Genomic DNA, 14,812 nt, shown 5'->3' with positions numbered 1-14,812 from the left:
AGAGTGAAAATTTTAAAGGGGTCTGAATACTTTCCGTACCCACTGTATGTTTAAGCCACATAAATAACATAGAAGGTACAAATAAATAGACACATTAAAAGCTTGACACACACACACACACACACACACACACACACACACACACAGAGGGCACTGCAGAGAGACTGGGGGTGTTTTCCTTGTTTGAAGTGATCAATAATGACAGCTGAGAAATACCCAGATTGCAGATGGATCCTCGTGGTGGCTAACATCGGAGGTCGACCGTTCATCAGCTCAAATCGAGCGTGGTGAAATATATAGATGTTCTAGCCGAGTGAAACATCGCCTCACATTATATTACGTTTAGCTGACTGGCTTTTAAGTGACTCACTCAGGCATGAAGACTTTGTCAAACACAAGTTAACACCCACACAAGGATGTTGAAACAAGCGCACCCCTTGCTCCCAGTTGTTGTGTTACAGTTCAAACTTTAAATGTTTAGACTTTTTTTTTTTTTGTAATAGCAGAAAAAGCGTCAGATTTCAGGTCAGAGAGAGAGAGAGAGAGAGCGAGAGAGAGAGAGAGAGAGAGAGAGAGAGAGAGAGAGATATCACAGAAACCACAGAAACCACAAATAGAGATGTCGCATGTCTTCCTGTTTCCCTTGAATACAGGAAAACTGACAAGATGATCTTTGGAAGGTGTTTTAGTAAATTTAAGATATTTTTCTAAACCTCCTGTCTCTGCACTCTGGATGTACGTATCCATTCAAGTCAGAAGATTTCTGCTTCTCCAAAACAGCTGAATGTCTCGATTTATATTCCAGTTCACCCTGTACTTTTTCCAGCCTCGACTCTCCCTGAATGGCAACACACATCTGAAATCTGACGTGAGCCTCATGGGAGCCCTACAGCCTTGACACATTTAGGTTTCACATCCATCTTATCCATATTTATTGCACTTTAAGGTTGGGTTTTGGCAAAAGGAAATATTTTTTTACTGCTAAACAATAAATGTCATGACCGGGTTTAATGTTTAGTACAAATATACACACTTAATGTAAAAACATAAAATCATTTTGAGACTTGTAGATTCTGATATTCTGGTAGAGATTTAACATGAATTACCTACAGATGATATTATCAGCATTGTTTTCTAGATCATTTGTAATAATAAAAATAATATTTGAATATACAGTCCTATCATCCACCCTGACTATTTTTGCTTCATTGCCTTTGATCTAATGCTTGTACCTGGTTTTGGGCTTGGGCTGAAATGAATTGGACCTGTAGTGGAGCACAGGATGAAATGTGAGACCTGAGCCTTTACTCCAATCTGGTCTGAGGGGCTTTAAGATGACATGTGGCACCCACTCAGACAGTGTTCATTTTCAGTCTGAGGCAGGCCGGTCATGGGCGTTTGGCAGGCAGAGAGCAGAACTGGCTCAAACTGTCTCTGGCACCCGTCTGTCCACCTCCAGTTCTGATGCATTCAGAACGTCTGAGATCATGATGCAGGGTTTAACCGCAGCCCTGACCAGTCACGACACAGCGTAACTAAAAGTTAAATTGCAGAAATTAGCGCAGATCATTCGTGAAATCTGAATCTTAAACTCACATTTTTACTTTACACTCAATCCAGTTTATTATAACGGCACTTTAAAATGTATTGGGACTATAAACGGAATAAAATACCCCTTTGCGAACTTGTTGAACCTTAATATTACATGAACGTCACTAGTATTGCAAATTAAAATGACTGGTGGGCACAGAGACTTTAGTATCTTTTTTAATGTAGCACTAATCCCATCCAGACAGCAATGAGCATCATTTAATCCCATTTCGTTCAACGTGGCGATTAACACAATTACCAAAGTCCATCTGGATTACAAAACCCCGAAAACCCAGAGCTGGAATAGAACTGCATCAGCGTTTAGGTTGGACTGAGTCAGATCAGACTGAGCTGTAACGCTCCCTCTGGGTAAATAGTTGTAAAATACAAGCACTCAATTAAACACAACTATAAAAGAAGGATAATATTTATTTCTGAATTCACAAATCCCTAAATACAAGTTAGTGATGAATGCCAAACCTCTAGCAGAGATCGCTTGAGATCAGAGATTTATATTAGAGATCGCCGTGACCTGTGGCTTCTCATGGTGACCTTTGAACCCAGACTAATTGGATCTAAAATTGCTGCTTATTTTCTTCTTAAAACAGCAGTTACCAGTTTCTGAGCATGTCGGAGACTGATGTTCATCATTCAGAGGGTGATTAGAAGAGGGGGAAAAAATAAAAGCAAATGAGCCAGGCACACTGACCGGAGGTGATAATACCATTCCCTCCACATTATGTTCTTCTAGAAATTCATGCACTGTAATTTTCTGAATTAGACTGAAAGGGAACAGGCTGCCTGAGAGAGACGGAAAGAGAGAAAAAAGTAATAAAAGTTTAATGGAGGGAGGAGAGACAGACAGAACAACAGACAGATAGAAAGAGAGAGAGATGGATCAGCCGATCTCCCCACATGACAGCCTCATCATACAGCGATGTGTGAGGGAGAGAGAGACAGAAGGAAGACAAAGGGAGAGGGGGAAATTGTTCTGTCAGGATCTCTGGGTCTTGTATTATTATCCTGCAAAGCTGTGTGCTGCTGTCTGTCCTCTCTCTCATCTGCTCTGCTGTCCAGCTGTTTAATGGAACAGTCCATGCAAATAGCTCGGGTTAATAGAGCGAAGGACAGGAGAGAGGAGAGGAAGGGGAGATAACGCCGGCGTCCAGACTCTCTCCTCAGTTCCCGCCGTCAGCAGGCGTGTTACACTGCTGTCGCTTCCACGTCAGGCTGCCAGCTGCAAAAATGTGCTCTCTTTATCTTCCCAACGCTTATTACAAATATATATGTCATTTGGTGTCACAGATGACTGATTCAACAATAGGAGGCTCAAGGGAATAAGCAGCAAAAACACCCCCCACAGCCAGAAACAGTTAAACTCTACATCACATAGGATCCTGCTTCTTAATTTGAATTTAATCTGGTTATTGTCTGATTTATCTCAGATAAGAACTAATGTAAGTTTTAACACATTCACTTAAGCTCTATTTGGATTTGGCTGCTCAGTATTTAATCAATAATAAATCTGGTTATCATTTTGATGTTTGCCGAGTTGTGACCCCGACTCCTCTAATCAGTTCCCTTTTCGTACCAAACTTCCTGTTCTGGTTCTTCATATTATTTTCCAGAGGAACCAAACTGAGCTTTATTTTGTCGAATAAGAAAAACACGCTGAGCGAAGTCAGAACGTTGGCACCACGTTGATACAGGTGTTGAGACTTTATTATGATGCAGTTAGAGAAAATATCAGTTGAGCCAAAGAAGCTGATTTTTTTTATTTTATTTTTTTATTTTCCCACATTAACCATGTGCAGCTACAAATTACCACATGTCAAAAAGCATATCAGAAATCAAATGGGCAGAGTGAGAAGGAGCATGTAGTTAGCTGGAGAGACAGTCTGGGTCACAATCTACTGGCAGAGAAAACAGCTTCTCATCTTACCACGAGACATGCTGTCACAGCCTCAGCACAGAGCGACGCAGACACAAACACGCACCACAAAAAGCCTCCGAAAATAGCAGGCAGCCTGGTGGGTCCAGATAGTCTTAGACCAACTTTAGCTCCATGCAGGACACTGACAGACAGACTGACAGCTGCTCTCAGAACCCAGCAGGTGCTCTGTGCAGCATTTTAAACATCCATTAATCAGATTATTCATGACACTTTGCGATAATTGTAATTGAGATCATTGCACAGCCTTACCTGTAGTGATGTGGTGATATGGCAGACGCTGCCTTGGGTATTCGGGCCTGATTAGAGTCCAATACAGTCCTGGGTGCTTTCAGCAGACAGGCTCGTCGTCACATCCTGCAGTGGCCTTTTATGAGCCTCATGTGTGGATGTGAAATAACTTGAATAAAATAAACGCTCCTCGCTACCTTCGACTGCACTGAGGGATCAGATGATTAACATGTTTATCTCCTTCCTTGACAAAAGACCTCAGCGGCTCATAATTCATCAGCAAGCGTGAATACATTTTCTGCATCTTGTATAACGTGATATTTAGTCTCTGGTCATGGGCTTTGACCTTTAGACTGTAGAGCCGTGCAGGCCCGTGCCTCTGTGAGGAGCTAACGGGCTGCGTTGACAGCAGCTAACTGAGGATCGATCTGCCCTCCGGTGACAGAGGCTTCAACCTCTGCTAGCCGAGAGCCGCCGATCGCTAATTCCCTCTAATCAAGTCCAGTGCTGTAATAAAGTGGGTGTGATTGAGTGAAACGGAGATAGACAGTCGGAGAGTGGAATATGTGTCAGACAGTGAAGTAAATTACAGAATATAAGCTAGTAAAACTCTTGTTTTTAGCATGAACACTATGAATTTTTAAAAAAGCACTCTCTGATGATGAAAAGGTTGTCATTGCCCCAGTATTTTTGAAAAGTGTTCTCAATCCACAGAGGAGCATGTAACGCTGCTGAAATCCAAGCATCTGTACAAAATATCTCTTCCCCAGACACAGTCAGTGACGAGGTGCAAGAGCTTGTGAAACATGTGTCTCGGGATGTAAAAACTCTCATCTAATAATACGAGATGCTAAAGATATCACAGTATGTGTACACTGTGCTGTTGGAAGCATTTGAAAACCAAGGTGCTGCAGGGTTTGAGCAGATTACTTGTTTCAAAGCGACACTTTTATGCCCATTCACAGATTTATTTCATTATCACGGCTGTAGAAGTATGATAATCATACGGAGCTGTGGTGTTTTGATTGAATTTCTGATCATACTAGCAGTTGTGAGTGAGCTGCAGCAGCATTTAGTTTGCCTGGTACATGAGCAACGAATGAATTCCAGGATTTAAGCCCCACTCAGGCCTGATTTATTCCTCCAGGGGATGTGGGGTGATCTCAATATTACCTGCCCTGGTCAGTGATTTGAATCCAGCCTGGAGGTGCATATGTGGGCAATTTTTCATTCTCTCCCCCAAGCAACAATTACAGCCGCAATTACCTGCTGTTTTCCAGTGAACTCGCTGGTCCTATTTGAGAACAGATATGATGAGGGAAACAAGAAAGTCATCAGGAGAACAAAAGCTCATAAAAGCTCATCAAATGTGTTGTGATGCTGGATACAGGTATTGTCCTTTGAGCCACAGTTTTAGCCTGTTTGTTCACATTCTGGCAAATGACCGTCATTAAAAATATGTAGGAATTAGCTACTAGCAGTTTTAGCAGTTTGCAACGTGCTCGCTCGTCTCTTAGAGAACCTTCAGATGTGCATGTTCTCTGCTGTTGGTGTTATGTGGATTTATGGATCTTTATTCACAGCGGACGTCAGAGATAATGATGTCCTCAGGAAGTTTCAGTCACACCAAATGATGTTATTTGAGTTTCATGTCTGTGTCAGATTTGACTGAGTTATGACTTTGAGAAGAAAAATATTTAATTCAGACTCACCTCAGGCTTTTGTTTTTCTCCTCACCCTGATGAATGTCCATGACTCCTGAATCCTGTAAATTCACCAAGTCCAGAATGATGAGTTACAATATCACCAGGGACCACGGGGAATATTTTATCTGTAATGTGAATCCCATTGAAATGGAGCTTCTGAACGTTTGATTGATTGAAGGCAGCTGGTATTAAATCAGTGAGAATCATTATTCTTAGTTTGGCTCATGTGAAGTGCTGCTCTAATTACATTTGATCCTGAAATGGAAAAATGTGTCATGTTGTTTTCAGCTGCACTGAATCCTGTGAGGACTAACTGCTTTGCCCAAACACATCTCAGACAATGGGGAAATATTCTTCTTCACTGCTTTTATCATGGCCTGTATCATACGGTCTTGTTACAAATCAGCTATGTGACGTGTTAGGTTTATCATTATCATTGCCAGTGTTTTTTTTTTGGTTTTTAAGGCGTTTTAAAGGTTAAATTCCTCGTTTAAATGAAATGTGAAAGAGCCGTTTGCTCCTGGTCGTCACAGGGCTGTCAGTTACAGACCCACCAGTTTTTCCTGCTAGCGAGAAATCGTCTGCTCCCAGCCGTAAAGCATAATAATGACACGTTCCTCGCTGATTGGCGGCTTCAGGCAGGAGTGTGGTGTTTTGTCAAAAGTGTGGATGACACAAAGTGTAGTGAAGCAGACCTGTGCGTGCTGTCGGAAGCAGAGGAGACGGGACTTTCCGTGTTAATGATGCTCACTTCCCCTTTCTGGCTCTGCCCTCTGAAGCAGATACAGGAAATGAGGAGAAAGCCTCTGATTGTTCGACGGCTTTTCATCCTCGCCGTTCTCACATTCCCTTTATTGTTTTTCCTCCAACTCTTGCCCCTTTTACTTTTATGTTGTATTCTCTTTCTCTGTGCGTCAGTGAAGAGAGCTGGTGTTGACTGCTGGGCAGATGGCAGAGGGATGACACAGGAGAGAGTTTGATATTGGAAAAACTCAACTTTCTCTTATTTTCTGTATCATTTTGTATGAAACTCATTTTGTACTGCTGAGCTCCTTTATGGTGAGGGGAAATTGTGTTTAATGTCAGATGCTGCAACATTTTCAGGCAAGACAAAAATAGTCATCTGGACCTTGAAATACTCTAAATGTAAATGTGAGTCCGACTCTCTACTGTACTGCTGAATAAATAACTCTCTCTGGTGTGAGCGGCCCTGAATGCCCCTGCTCTAATGTGTGTGCAGTGCATTAAAGAAAACAGTTCAGTCAGCACACCTGCGTCGGCGCCTGCTGAATAAAAACCTTAATACTCCCGGCGATGTCCTCTGCTGTGACTGCGGGCGCTTTGTGCGACGCTGGACGTCTAATCACAGCGAGGGACGTCCTCGGTGGAGTGAGGACAGCACAATGGTTTAACTCGGGTGTTTCTTTTCTTATAGGCTGCATGTGGTGGCTACTGTTGTTAAAGTGTTATCGTTCTTTGATAAACACTGAGAGCAAGAACCTCAGTTCTGCTCCTCCCTGATCTGCTGCAGGTTCACACATGTATGACATAGTGTTTAATCAAGTCGTTCCCTTTTTAGTTCAAGCTGCATGAATAACAGAGCTAATGTAAATACAAGTTAACTGGTTTGGTCTCTAGATTTTAAGCAGCTGGTATTGACCAAGAACTTAGGGAGGACTTCTCAGCAGCCAAGTCGTTTCATTGTTCTTAATGTTTTTAATAATTCACATACAGGGTAACAAAAGGACAGTGAATGCATAACAAAACATCACATGGTCAGGCAGTTTCTCAGGGACCAGTGTGGACCAAAGGAGAGGGAAGAGTTATCCAGGCTGCAAAACAAAAGTACCCTAAAACTTTCGTATTATTAAAAACTGAACTATCTCCTGTATCTCAGTGTCTTTGTGCTGTTTTTAAAAAGCAGCAGCAGCAAAGGTGACCTAGTGGTACAGCGAGTGTTGCTGGATCTATTGTAATGTGGCAGCAGAGTTCGTTTAATCCCCGTCCCAGTGCAGCCTAATCCAAATGGAGCACTGAATAGTCCTGAAGCTAATAGCCTCCCAGGAGCTTCTCCATTGGCTCTGCCTGCAGATTAATACAAGGTCTATTCCAAGCTGTTTCCAGTCTGTGATTCTGTGTCTGTGTGTGTGTAAGAGTCAGATTTTCTTTTGGCCTGCTCAACTATATCTCCCCCTCTCTTTGTGATATTTTTAACCTTGAATTAACCAGACCAGCAAGACCAGTCTGCTCCCTCCAGTCCCAACATGCATCATAACTCAGCCAGTAACAATGCTGCATCACATCAACAGGTTTTTTTTTTATGTTGTCGTTTTTTGTGACATGCTTCATAACCTGCTGCTGTTATGTTTATAGTTAATACACTGAAGTCTCACAGTTTGACAGTGATGCATCGCTGTTTGGAAATGTGAACAATCCAATTTCTCTTCACGTAAGGCTCTAAGGAAACCCAAGCTGCAGCAGCAGCATTGTTGGTTTCTTCAAGCACATGTGTTGTGTTGTTGCTGTTGTTTTAGAAACACCCTGCACACAGCACAGAGCTGCTACACCCCTGTGGGGAAATCTAGCCTGCTCTCATACACCAAGCTGGAAGCAAACATGCCTCAAATCTACCTGCCTGCACATCCTCTCACTCTGAACCACAGCAAATGATGGATTTTCCAACCTCAGTGACTAAATGCATCCATGAATTAAACATTTTGTTCAAGAATTCAACACTGTGCCACTGCAGCACAGCCGTGCACCCACTTCCCACCTTTGCATCCACCCGAACACCTGGAGAAAACTGCCCAGAGTCTGACACAGACTGAAGAGTAAACACCTTGTTTCTAATGATAACACATTATTTCTAATGTCATGGAAGATGAAGCAATCAGATTAATTTTCAAAAATCAATTTGTTTACCTGAAGCTGTGCACTTTTAGTTTCCCCTTTTTTCTCCTTATTTAGATTAGCTCCCAACCCACCTGGCCTACCTGGGTGATTTTCTTTAATCCTGACAGATATATGTTTCCAGGTTCACATACAGGTTTGAAAAGGTATTTATCTGAATGTGATGAAAGGAGAAGCAGCTTCTTTTTTAGATCTCTGCCTCCTCTCCTTCTCCTCTCTATAATCCCTGTCTCACTCCTTTTGTGTCAGTGAACCTCTCCTCCTTTTCATCCCAGCCTCTAATCTGTTTTGTCTTCACGTTCCCCTCGTTATGCTTCCTCTTCCACTCCTCCGCCCATTCCTTTCTCAACCCTTCCTGCTAAATGCATTGCTGCTCACACTGAGTCCTCATCCCATTCCTCCCTCCTGCCCTCTCTCCATCATGCTCTACTTTTCCTTCATCCCTTCTTCCTTCTCCTTGGCTTATTCTTTTCTTCACTCCAGACCTCCCCCTCCTCCTCCTCCTTCCCTGCTTTGGTATGAAATTGGTTTCTAAATGATTTATTAGCGATGAGAGGCTTATAAAGAGTTTATGCCGTAACTCTTCATTAGTTTACTATTAACTGCCTTTCAGTGTTCTGTGTGTGACTTATGAGCATGTGTGAGAATGAGTATGTTAAAATCGTTAAAAAAAAAAGCACCTTATAATGAATTTGGTCTTGATGGATGTTATTAAGGCAATCGTCCCTAGAATTCATTACTTCATTTTTTTTTTTTTTTAGTTGCTCAATTCTCAGGCTCTAGAAGTGTGTTAGCGCGAGATTGTCTTTAATAAGACACCTCACAACAAAGCAGAGGACACTCGTAAATAAAAACAACTCACTACCGCCCTCGTATACTCACCTGAAATGCCTGCACATCTGAGAACAGGGAGAAAACAAGCAGCCCACACAGATGACCCTCGTCTCCCACCAGCATATTGTGTTCTGCAGCCAAAGAGCCAAACGAGTGTGAGACAAACTGAGCAAAAACTACAATTTCAGCTCCTAACAATGTTGCTCAGTGATGTAAACATGTTTTAATTGAATAAATCTGCACTCAAGCAAACAAACCCATCTCTCTGTTCTCATTATCTATCCCTCTCCTTTCCTCGGTCAGACTAAGCAGAGTGTTTAGTGGATTATATTTCCTGTTGAGCCGTTTATGCTGTAAGTTATGAGCATTTTGCCACTAACGACAGCCAAATGGTCGACACGGCTCCCTTCAAACTCTAAATGTGTAAATCGAAACTCTGTGCTCGGCACGCCACAATCAATATCTCGTCCTCAGGACAGGAAGATATTATTTCTCAGCTCGGTGCGTATGTATATGTGTGTGTATATACTTCATGTGTGTGTGTGTGTGTGTGTCTGCAATCACATTATGCTGCGAGCTGGGGGGCATGTTAAATGCTGCAGGGATGAATACAATGAAGATTTGGAAAGAAAAATCATTGTCATTTCTTTTTCTGTGTGGGGATCGATTACATAAATTGCTATTGGCCAAAGTTTTCTTTCAGCTGCAGGCAGACAGAGAATGGCAAGAGAGTGGGAGGAAAACAGACTAAAACACAGACACAGACGTACAAACTGGTTGATGGCTGTATGGATATACTCTGAGTTGTCAAACTCATCTCAGCGCAAGTGGAAAAATTCAAATTAAAGATGGTGTAATTCCATTTAGCTGCCTCAGTTTCACAGTCGTGGCCTCGTGCTGCACTAAGATGCTTGAAAATAACAAAACCATTGTTAATGTGATTAGTGACACCTGCGCTTTTCCTGCTATGACTAATCAAAACATCTGCTATAAGAAGCCCAATCAGGGGAGAGTGGAGCTGCTACTAGTGTGTGCAGATAAGGTGTGTGCATGTCAGGCCAAGCACCCTGGGGCGAGGCCTGGTCCTGATCTGGGCGGTTTCAGTAGCAATAGCTGCTTGTTGTCAGAACAGCGGCAGCGTAGCTTTTCCAGCTGTTGCTCTCTCTCTTCTGTTCCCTCATCTTAGCTCGGAGATGATGTTAAAATCTCATTCTGGTGTTGCTGTCTGCTGCTGTGCCCCGGCTGTGAAAAGAGTGTATGATGCCACCACCATCGACAGACTTATCTGGACACACAGATTCATTATACAACAGCACAGTGCAGTCCGACTCCACATCCAGTATGAGCCGACACATAACTCCAACATACAGCACATACATAGAACGACACCCCATGTTTGTCCGACTTAGCTTAGGCCACCTGGGGAACCACGAGGTGCTGCTACAGCATCTGAAAATCAATTCCCCAAAAACAGTCCTACAGGACAGAACCGGCTGCTGCCCACTGTCAGTGCAGCAATCCATTTATAGCATCTTCTTGTCAACAGTTCACCACAGAAATGAATTTACCAGGCTACAGCAGAGTGAGGAAAACTGGAAGTGTTAAAAGGAACAGGCTCGGCTGTTGTGACGGTGCAGACTGAGAGGCGTTACTCTGTGAATTGGCATTTCATTGGATGCATAGGCTTTTTTCCACTTTCCAATCTTGGTGGGTTGATGTAGGGGAGTTGTGCATTTGGGGCTGTGTCAGTGACAGAGGCTGATGATCAGTGTCGGGGTAAAGGATTACCTGACTTTGTTAAACTGTCCTGCTGGTTCTTCTTACTCGTCTCCTGCAAGATCCAGCAGAGCAAGAAATAAAATGTGTCATCTTCTCTTAAATATTCACACGTAACTATTTGTTCTTGCAGTCTCTTAGTAATTTCTAAGAACTGCAGCAGTTGTTTTTTTGTTTTTTTTTAATGGCTTGCAAAGAGTCCACCTCTAATTACTGCCCATATTTCTACAAACACCGCAGTCTTCTCATAGGCCCCGTGTTAATCAGTGTCTCACATTCCCATCTGTTTCTTTTTCTTCATTTTCTGGGTCAAGAATTTTGGAGCCTTAAATGTAAATTATTAACGAAGGCTCCAGTGGTATTTTGGACGCCAGTTAAGAAGGCTCATCTAGCTTCACAACCTGGCGAGTCATTGCATTTCAGTCCTATCTACAAATAAGCACTGGAATTTGTTGGACAGAACTGGACAGTAAATTTGGGCAAGCTGTGTTTATTTTGTGTGAATGCACCGCACAATTCACAGGGTACACCCTTTCCTTCATGGTGTCCAAGTTACTCCGGTCTAGTGCTGACAGGGGAGACTCTATACCACGGATGATTACAGAGGAAATAGAAGCTTAAACAGCTTCTTTCTTTCAAGGAAGCTTTCAATAAAATCTTAATCGTCCTAATCAAATAGTTCATTTCAACAAATGTAAGAGCTGCACTTTGGATTGTTCGGAAGCAGCAGGGTATTTGCGTTGGTCAGTTTTATTATAGCTCGACCACAATAGGCGCTCCACCCACAGAGGCAGCTGTGCTAAACGCCTGGACGGAATCACTACATGTCTGTCTGACCCCAGAGCTGCAGCTGCTCCGTCCTGATTTAACAAAACCAGAGTGGTGATAATATACACTCCTCTCTCTTACTGCCTGGTGCGGTTTAAGTTGTTTTGTTTCTCTCTGTTTTATTGATTCCTTTTATTTAACCTTTATTTCACAATGAAGTTCCAGCAGATACAATGTTTTTATTACAAGGCAGACCAAATGAGGGCTGCAGTATCATCAATAACACTTCCAGCTGCACATGCAGGAGAAAGAGGAGAGTTTTGTCTCTTAGAATCAGGAACAATGACACACATTCCCTCTGAAAGTGACTTTAATATGGTTCTTAAAGTCCTGAACAGAAGGCAGTGTGTCTTCTTTAATTAGGCCTGGTAGATGCTTCCTTCCTTTGCCCAGGGTTCATTATAAGAAAAGCTGGTTTTACTTACATCTGTGAAAACCTTGGGAATATAGAGAAGCAGCTAGCAGACCGAGTCTGATGTATGTAGGGTGTTTCATTAAAGAGCAGCACAGGTTTTTCTGCTTCTCACCTTCCACAGATCTGCCTCATTCACTCTTCCCCTGTAGACCTGCAGCCAGATTTACTCAGATGCTTCACAGGTAATCCAGAGCATGGTGGTTCACCTGTGTCCTAATACAAACATGTCCCATGTCTAGTTGCTAGTGATGCTAATTCACATCCAAGCTCAGTGTCTGTTGTAAATACAAGGATTTTCTGCTTGTCTGTGTTTTGTTTTGTCCTGCGGTCGTGTGAATATAGACTCTCATCTGTCAGTAACAAGGATTGTGGTTTTGTAGCTAAAAAAAAGGGAGCTCAGGGAGGAGGTCAGGGTTGAATTTATTGCGCGGGACATTATAACATCACATTTTATATCATTATACTGTTAGCTAATAATTATTATATAAGGAAAGGTTATCGATAGTCTTATTATGCACCTGTGTTGTATTAATGCACCACTAAAGCACTTCACTTCCCACAATGCTCTCCACACAGTTAAGAACACTATAGGCTGCTCACGGCACTGATGCTCCATCAATGAGAGGAAGAGTCACTCCCAATATGGGTTAATATGCAGGTTAAAATAGGGACATTGTACAGAGAGGTCGTTAGCGACGCTAATTAGGCGAATCAGAAGGAAATGACAGTCGGTGCTGCTGCTGTGAAGATGAATCTGTGATCTTTAGCCCACAGTGAGCCGAGGAGATAGGAGATAATTTCAATGTTCAGAGCCCCGAAGCTTCAAAAGCTGGTTTCATGTCATGTTAGGGGAGACGAGAAGAGGAAATGTGATCTCTTTGACTGTGTGTGTGTGTGTGTGTGTGTGTGTGTGTGTGTGTGTGTGGGATACTGTACTCACCCTCTCTGAGTCACAGACAGCCAATTATAAAAACCCAAGGGCCACCTCTCCCTCTGTCTTCATAGCTGCCTCACTCTTTTCCTACCTCTCTTATCTTTCTCACTCACTGTTTTTATCTATTGCTCGGCTTCTCTCTCTCTGTCTATATTTAGAAACCTCTACTTCATTAATAAACCTGCTGAGGTAAAAGAGAGGAGGAACGCAAGGTAAAGGAAAGGCTGGGGGAAGAAGGGAGAGAGATGAAAGCAGAGGAGAGAGATGAGGATATGAAAGGATGGAGAGAAGCTGAGGAGACAGCAGTGGCAACGAGAAGAGACGGCAGGAAATGAGAGGAGAGGGCAGATTAAATTAGATTCGTTTTGACTCTGTTCATGTCTAAATGGAAATTAAATTTTCACAACGGGAGGTGCATTAGAACAATATTTCATTCTGCTTCAGCAACATTTGCAGTTTCCACTTATTCTCTTCTGCCTGTGTTAATTTGATCACTTTGTCTGTTTGCTGCATGTTGAAATAAATGCTCTGCTGTCTTCTTTAACCCTGAGCAAAAGACTCACTGGGAATGAACACAGGGATGAATCATTTCCTGTCTGAAGGAATACTCCCAGACTGTGCAGGGCTGGACACAAACCGCTGCACATGCACACATGAGGCATATGTGGCATTGCACTGGATTGAAATAAATTGAATTCATAACGGTCTGGGCTGCTACTCCTCTGACAGTGAAGTTCAAACCAAGATAGATCTCATCCTGTGTAACACAATCTTCCCTCCATGTTGGTGTCTTTACCTTCAGTCAGGTCTGTATTTTCCTATGCTGTGTCACACTCGATGCTCGATGTCACTTGTTTTGTCAGTTGTGGCTCCATTTTTGTCATTGCAGGCTAAAAGACTTCAGTGGGCTGCATATCCTTAAATATTGCATAAAGCACCAGATCTCACATTGCAGCAGTTTTTCCTCTGCAGAATAAAACTACATCCTGTGCTTCCTCTTGAACTTCAGGTGGACGAGCTACTGAAACAGCAACAAAGCCGTGATGTTACTTTGCCTGAATCGTAGGTGGATTCAACATCTGTGTGAGGCAGGGCGGTACAGGTTAGACTGTGTACCGGCCTCCCACACAGCCCTGGTGTTATGTTTCACCAGCTGTGGTCAAAGTGGAGCAGGTGGGCAGCTCTGAATGAACTAACACAGCCCCATATTATTAGTAGTATCATCATTATTATCATAATCACTGTAGTTATTCCAGCTGACTCCTCCATCCTCTCTCCTCCTCCTTCCTGTCTCTGGCAGCAGGGCTGTTGAAACCTTTAATATCTGGTGATGTATGTATTTACTTTCCACGTGTCTGTGTGAGATGTTTAATGTGTGTTACTCAGCGTGTCAGCAACTATTTCCCTCCCTCTCGCCTGTTCAGCAATTCAGACATTTACACTCTAAGTAAATAATCCCAGTTAATAGCGTTAGCGCCGTGTGCCTTTCACTTCATCAGGCCAATTCCATCATCGTCAGCTGCTGTAACTTCTGACGTACAACTGTGCGTGTGCAGCCACTGAAGTCCTGGCCCCGGACGCATTCGGTTTTCATTAATCCGTTAGAGAGTTTGAGTCCAAGAGTCCAGTTATGTTGC

At 42.8% G+C, this 14,812-nt stretch overlaps 1 protein-coding gene across 2 annotated transcripts in view; it reads left to right on the top strand.

The window, feature by feature from the left end:
• galnt14 (UDP-N-acetyl-alpha-D-galactosamine:polypeptide N-acetylgalactosaminyltransferase 14 (GalNAc-T14)) overlaps window positions 1-14,812 on the top strand; it is a 116,532-nt gene that overhangs the window by 37,492 nt on the left and 64,228 nt on the right. The window lies entirely within an intron of this gene.

Source organism: Mastacembelus armatus, chromosome 24 (genome assembly GCF_900324485.2).
Source record: "Mastacembelus armatus chromosome 24, fMasArm1.2, whole genome shotgun sequence".
Lineage (NCBI taxonomy): Eukaryota > Metazoa > Chordata > Actinopteri > Synbranchiformes > Mastacembelidae > Mastacembelus > Mastacembelus armatus.
This window is presented reverse-complemented; position numbering and strand designations above follow the sequence as displayed.